This window comes from Rhipicephalus microplus, chromosome 7 (assembly GCF_043290135.1).
Source record: "Rhipicephalus microplus isolate Deutch F79 chromosome 7, USDA_Rmic, whole genome shotgun sequence".
Classification (NCBI taxonomy): domain Eukaryota; kingdom Metazoa; phylum Arthropoda; class Arachnida; order Ixodida; family Ixodidae; genus Rhipicephalus; species Rhipicephalus microplus.
This window is the reverse complement of record NC_134706.1, coordinates 24,815,062-24,822,499: the sequence shown is the minus strand read 5'-3', so window position 1 is coordinate 24,822,499 and position 7,438 is coordinate 24,815,062. Positions and strand designations below refer to the sequence as shown.

General features: G+C 44.0%; 1 long non-coding RNA gene across 2 annotated transcripts; it reads left to right on the top strand.

The window, feature by feature from the left end:
* Positions 1 to 507: 507 nt before the first annotated feature.
* On the top strand, positions 508 to 6,975 carry LOC142766875 (uncharacterized). 2 transcript variants are annotated; one of them, XR_012884640.1, is made up of 4 exons: positions 508 to 651; positions 4,596 to 4,740; positions 5,959 to 6,105; positions 6,738 to 6,975. It is a non-coding gene; the product is annotated as an uncharacterized LOC142766875 (long non-coding RNA). The 2 variants fall into 2 exon arrangements; XR_012884639.1 differs by lacking the exon at positions 6,738 to 6,975 and having other exon boundaries at positions 5,959 to 6,125.
* Positions 6,976 to 7,438: the final 463 nt, after the last annotated feature.

Here is a 7,438-nt window from a genome sequence, read left to right as displayed (position 1 = left end):
GCAAGTGGCAGTGTTAAAATAAATTACCGTATTTGATAGCAATTGTAATATAAATGTGATCATTGTAGTAATAGCAAGTCTAGAATTCCTTATAACCTTGACTCAGTGAATTACTCACATATATCAAATAGTTACCTGCTGAAAGCGAGCATTTCAAGGTTTAAAAAAATCTTGAAACATTTGCAAAAAACACCCACGTCAAACATCTTGTTCAACACTGCTCAACCTTCACCAAAGCATCTGAATGTAGCAAAATATTTACTAACAAAAATGCTTAATTTACCAATAGCTAAAAGGTCGTGGTCGTTTCCATGTCTATAGTGCACAGAAGTTGCCAAGGGAGGGTGCTGTCGCACAGGGTTATATGCTGTCTTTACCCACCTCTTTTACGTTGTGTACATTGGCAAAACGGGTGCACCGCGTCTTGTCGTGATGGATAAGTGGGTGGCCTTTATTTTTTTTTTTTTGGAGCTTTGCATCTGATGCACCTAATGGATGGCCTCGCAGGTTCCTGGTGCATTTTGTCCAGCCCTTGCTCCACCAGCGATGACGTTTCCGGTAGATCGACGATCATCTAATGGTATTTTGCCTGCTCGGGCCTACTGCGTTGTCTGGATTGATACTGCATTGTCTGGATCCGCAGCGATTTGTGTGAGTGAATTCACGTTGAACATATATGAAAGTGAATAAGACACAGCAGAGACTCGCTGCTTCATTTATGATGAAAAACACACCTAGGCTAACTCCGGAGCACAGATATGCTGATATTGAACCTTCACAAACAGCGACTACAGAAACGTGCACAGGTCACGGGATTGAATCCCGTCTGCATCGGTGCATTCAATGGAGGCGAAAATGCTGTAGACTAGTTTCTTTAGATTTGGGTGCACGTAAGAAATCCCTATAGTTGGTCGAAATTTCCGGAGCCCTACACTACGGCGGCTCTCACAATCATAAGGTGGTTTTAGGGCCTTAAACCCTACATATCAATCAATCACCCATAAATGAAGTCAAGTCAGCACCCGTCTTTTGAAACAGTCTCCATACTTCTTACCGATCCTCGCCTAGTGTTCTATGCTACTAAGATAATTCCAATTCGACATTCTAAGGCTATAAAATGGAAAAAAACTTCAGCTGGCAGTCTACAGTTTGTGCCATATTAGTGGGATTTCAATGCGAGCGCTTGCTTGAGAGCTAACATTTCTAGACAAGCGGTAATAGCAAATATTAGGTTCGAAGCAGGTGGTGACGTGGAAGAATTTCAAATCGAAGTCGAATAGTATATACAGCATAATACAAAAACATTACGCATATCCACGGAGTGAACGACGCGTGGGGCAAAGCATCTGTCAATTTTATTGCCCTTAAAACTGGCATCATCCCACCAACGCAGTCATGCGATATTATTTTGTTTCCAAGTATGTCTGTCAGTCCGTCCGTCGCTGCCACACTAGAGCATGTATCGAAACCACTAACTGTGACTAATGCCATTTAGTGACATTTTTAAAAAAAAATGGATGGAAGGATGGATTGATGTGGCAGCACCCTTTAGATCGGGCGGCGGCTAACGGCACCTAGCCGTAACACTTAGTAGAGAAAAAACACATTTATCGTTTTCTTCCTTTATATAGTGAAGTTGAAAACAGGTACTTCACAGTAAAAGGTTTAATTTTCACTCGTGCCTTTATTGTAGCCACCAATCGAATAACCTCCTAATTGTTAATTCTACCCACTTAAAGTTTACTTTCCCCTCCCATCCCCAAACTCCAGTGCTTCGAAAACTCTGTGCCATCATCCTAGACTATAGGGTGAAGCCCTTTACAGAACATTATCAAGTGTTCGGCAGTTTCTTTCTCCTGTCTACACGCACTGCATACCTTGTCTACCCCTTCGTATTTGGCCCTATAAGCCTTGGTTTGCAATACTCCCGTCCTGGTTTCAAACAGTAGAAAACTACCCTGAGATTTATCATAGATCCTTCCCTTGCCGATTTACTGCTTAAAACTTAGATAGAACTTGTGCGGACTTCTTAATCATACCAATTCTCTTCATGTGGGTCTCCGTTTGCTTTAGTCCCCTTAACCGACAGTTTTTTGGTTTTGCCCCCTGCTGCTTTCTAAGTAGTTACCCGTCAATTTTCTCATTCGCTTCCTTTATTTCTTATCGACATTCTTCATGTACAAGTAGCTGAAAATTTTCCTAGCCCAGTGCTTCTCCCCGATTTCTCTCAATCACTCCTGAAATTTTTATCGTGCTGTTAGCTTCTCTGCCCTCGAATGATGGCCATCTCAAATCACAAGGACAAATACACACAATGCCACCTATCGAGCAATTCATAAACTAGAGGCAACTACATACTATTACTACGGAGGAGGGAACGACCCACGGCCCAGGTAGATTCCCCCTTAAAGAATGAACATTTGCGTTGCCCAACCATCTTGCACATTAACTGAAATAAGGCACGTGCAAATGTCTTCATTTTAAGCTTAAGAGGAACCGGAAGTCACTTTCAATAGTAGCATGATTTGCTTTCGGCATAATGCGATCAACCCCTAAAGTACCATCCGCGTCAAACGAAACCCGAGCAGCGGCAAACCTTCGCGATGGTATAGTGCGCGCCATCCACTTATCACCTTGGACAGGCACGCATAAATGCGCAGAGCTGCCGAACAGGATGCGCGCGCCTGTCAATGGTGGTAAATGGATGGTGCGCACTATACCATTGCGAAGGTTTGCCACTGCTCGGGTTTAGTTTGACGCAGATAGCACATCAAGCTTTAAATTTCCCTATACTCGTAGCGTGTAAGCGAGCATAACATTCTTTTAAATAATAGACGATGGATTGATGGGACAATAATCTGTTCATTTAATCTTGAAGTGGGGCTTCTTTGCTGTGTGGATTTTTTTCAAGTAGGTGTATTAACGATATGTGAGCCCTCCTCTGCTGCGAAACGACCTTTACAAGGGGTCAGGTGATGCTATTTGTCATACGTTGATAACATAACATAATACCGGTGTCACACGGGCACTTTTAATCGCGATCAGGGCGATCCGGATCAGTTTTCTTGACTGCGATCACCATTACGACCGCTGCTACACGGCCCAAGATAATCCTGTTCGAGCTTGGGTCAGATGAAATGCCCCAGATAGCATTTGCGTGCCGTAAAACATGCCACTGACAAAACTCGACGTACGGTATGCCTATAGAACCTTTTATCAGCAATGTTATTTGTGCAGCAACCACTCGAACGTCAAACTTTGTGGGTGACTACAATAGTAATTTCATATGTCCATCATTCGATAAAATTTTCCTAGCAGTTACCTGTATTGCTGCGTGAGATTCTAAACCTTCACTTTTATTTCTGATGGCCCCCGCTCGTAGGCGTGTTGCCGCAGCGAAGCGTCAATCTCGTGTTACGTGCCAGTGTTTCACTTCTGGGGCCTCAAGTCTGTTCCAGTCACTCCTGCCAGCTTTTAGTTACTAGAAAGGTCTCTTCATTCGACCACGAAGTGCGCGTACGTCGAGACGTAGTCTAAAGCCTTGCGACACTCATAATCAGTTTGCTTCGAGGTGCCCCAACAGCTCTTTTGGGGCGAGAGTTGAACTAAGCTCTGAAGGCAACGGTCAACTGCTTGTCGTCTGCTTGCCATCTGCTGTTCCCGTAACTGCATGCAGTTGATGCGAATCCTAAAATATGAAATAATTTAGATATTGTTTCAATTGAAACAGTTTAGAATTTGCTTTTTTATAAACATCTAGCTGTTTTGAAGCGTTTTTATCGAACTATGCTCGATTTTCTTGTTTATTGTGCTTTCAACAAGGTTGGCTAGGGGGTGCATACGACAGCGAAACTGCAATCTCTCAGGCACATCGCATTGTGCGGATCGCGATAGTATTGATCCAGATCACGCCTGATCGTGATTAAAAGTGACCATGTAGCAGCGCCTAATCTTGATCGTGGTTACACTGATCGCGATTAGAAGTGCCCGTGTGACAGTGGTATAACTTTATTTTTCTTTGAGACTTCCCAAGCGGCAATTGCTTAAGTGGTGGGTTGATCTATAAAAATTTCATTGCCACAAGCTTTCATCTAGTAAATGGGCCCATAATCGAGCAAAACATTATGAGAACTCAGTGGTGACATCATGGCGAAGGTAATACTAGTCTTTGGTTGTGTGTACAAAGAGGAACATAAAAAAGGTCTTAATCCCGGGACGGGCAACTTGAAGTGAATGACAAGTGCGGCGAAATATGCAGGCAGGTGGAGTGACGTGGGGGCATTTAGGATGCTTCCAAGTCACTTGGACGTGAATTTAAATTCGACATTTTGAATACAGCATTCGTTCGAATATTTTCAGCCCCCATATTCAAGTGAAAGCACATGCCGAAGTAGTGCACATGCCTGAACATTACCTGTAGTGACCAGATTCTTAATGGCATGATGCGGTTATCACGCAATTGTAAATACCGGTCGCACTAGAAATTTTGGTGTATTTTTAATGGCACTCTACATAAAACTGTTGTGAATGTGGCTAACTTTTTCTTCCAGCTTGTTAATCTTAGCACTCAACACATGCAATGGACAATACTGCAGGTTCATATGTCATCCAGGCATTCCTGCAAGCCTTGACCGAGGACATGATGCCCTCGGTCAACCGTTCCGCAGCAGGCAGTCTATCTTCATGCTACTGGCCTTCCCGTTTCGATGAACCCTGACTTCAAGGTCCGCAATGACTCGCGTAAGCATGGACATTTCATTGAGTTAAAGAGGGGCGGAGTGCAACAGTTGTGGACGGAGCAATCTTGAGTTCGCGCCATGTTGGCATGATTTCGATGCGAGCACTTGAGTAAGTCGGCGCTGTCTTTAGCAGCCAGACACAGTGGCATGACGTGGTTATCACGACCGCTTGTGCATTTACGCGATAGCGTTGAAGAGCTCGTTTCGCAGAAATTCCGGCGTCGTTGATTGGGAGCGAAAAATCATGTCGTGTGTGTGTGTGTGTGTGTGACCCAGAAATCGAGAAATATGCAAATAAAGTAAGAAAAAAAAGATCTCGGTCTGAAAAGGGGATCGAACCCAAGTCGCTTGCGTGATGAGCGGGTGTTCTGACACACAGCCACGGGTCGGCTTGTGAATACAGTGAAAGGAACTTGTTCTTCTATAGAAATCCAGTGAAAGAAACTTTCATGCATTGCGAACACGCGGGACCTGCATACATGCTTCACAATGCGAAATATAGCAGTAAATATACGTGGTACAAGCGTACATGTCCATCGGGGCTCGAAACATGTGATTATTATGACTTCGTGGTTTCAATACGGTCACCTACTACAACAGGAAGACACGCTACTGCGCCTATTCCCTTAAGGTCACGCTGTGGGTTCGTAGCACGTTCGAAAGATTTCATGCACTATGTGCTTCAAGTATGCACTAGGGACAGGATATCCCTTTCACGTTCAGTGCTTAAAAGCGAAGCTTACGAATGCCCCATTTTTTCAGAAACTGCTGGATTTATTCTCGTTGAAACGAAAAAAAAAGGTTGACTGTAGCACCCAAAGCAGCACTGGTATCCTCTTCTCTTCAATCTACGAAAAGAAGATATTCAAGATGGTACACCACTTCTATTCAGATAAAATGCCTCAGCTCCTTGGCAAAAAGGTTTAGCAATCTATGGCACACTCAGGGCAACTTACAACGGTGCTTCATTTTATAGTGAATCTATCGCCACCAACGCACCTTTCTTGAATTCATTTTTCCAGTCTATCTACTGGAGTTAGCTGTAAACTTCCTCTTTTGCGATGTGTGACAGCATCTATAATAGATGTCACTATGCGAAATGGTTGTGCTCTAAACTAGGTGTTAAAACTAGATATCGGTTCATCATCAACCTCTAACGCATTGGTAAAATAGGTGCGCCATGTATCGCATTGATTTACAAGTGGCTCTTTATTTCTAGCTTCGGGACCTCTGCATCTGGCACATTCAACAAACAAGCTCTGGTCCTTCGCTTACGTCACCCACTCTTTGCTCCGTGAACTGCCGGCGTCGAACATCCTTCACAGGAGTATTGGGCCTCTCTGCTTGCCCGTGTGCAGTGACGCGGGTTAGCATTTTTTTAAAGAGGATAGTCTTTCTTGGGAACCTTCGACGCAACAATTTTGGTCTGCCTGCCTGCCTGCCTGCCTGTACATTTGTCTGTTTGTCCTCTTTTAGCGGTACCCCGAATGGCACCAAAGTGGCCAAACGATACTCCAAATGGCCGACCCCATCCGCAGTGCCCACCAGTATTGCTCGAAATTCAGCATTCATAATATGTGTGATTGTTAATTAAAAAACAATTATTTTGCTTAGCGACTGCTTTTGGAGGCTCCGTTTGCACATGGCTAAGCAACGGCAAGCCTTCGTGTAACAAAATACTCTGCAACATTGGAGACCATGTCAATATCCTTGAACTTGGTCTCACCAGGTAGTATTAAAAGAGAGCAGCGGAAGTTTTGTAACGTGTGCGAGCACGTTTTCGAGGTGTTGCGGTGTGGCTGAATTGGTCCAACTTCATGGCGCTGAAGCTGTGCTGACATGTCCGCGAAGCGTGTGTGTCGGTGGTAAGATGTCCATGTGTTTGTACGCGCTTTCTCGCATATATATACGCACTCTCTGCATTATATAATAAATCCGATGAAAGAATGTGCTGATCTGATATGTACGTAATAAAATTCCTGGTGTTCTCGCACACAGATGCACCACTCCTAACAAGTTCCACGCTGCAATGGCTCCCTAAATACGGGTGCCAAGATTATCGGAGACGGACAGCCCGTAAATTGGTTGGAAAACCCCTCGAAACTGGCCTTTCACACTTCTCTTGAGCTTCGTCTTCTCTTGATCTCATCATAGCCAATACAGCCTTGACGCAGTCTCTGCGTGAACCAGGCAAACTTCTTCCGGTTTGCAAAGTTTCGGTTTACAAAGTTTCGGTTTACAATGTTCCGGTTTACAATGTTCCGGTTTACAATGTTCCGGTTTACAAAGTTCCGGTTTACAAAGTTCCGGTTTACAAAGTTCCGGTTTACAAAGTTCCGGTTTACAAAGTTCCGGTTTACAAAGTTCCGGTTTACAAAGTTCCGGTTTACAAAGTTCCGGTTTACAAAGTTCCGGTTTACAAAGTTCCGGTTTACAAAGTTCCGGTTTACAAAGTTCCGGTTTACAAAGTTCCGGTTTACAAAGTTCCGGTTTACAAAGTTCCGGTTTACAAAGTTCCGGTTTACAAAGTTCCGGTTTACAAAGTTCCGGTTTACAAAGTTAGGTTAGTTTTGACTGTATTCCCACAACTAAATGCTGATTTAAGTCTGATGATGGGCGCATCCCTGTTCACTCTATTAGGTACATCACCAGAAGACTAGACTCGAACGACCAGGAACAAGGAACGCGAAAGGACAGAG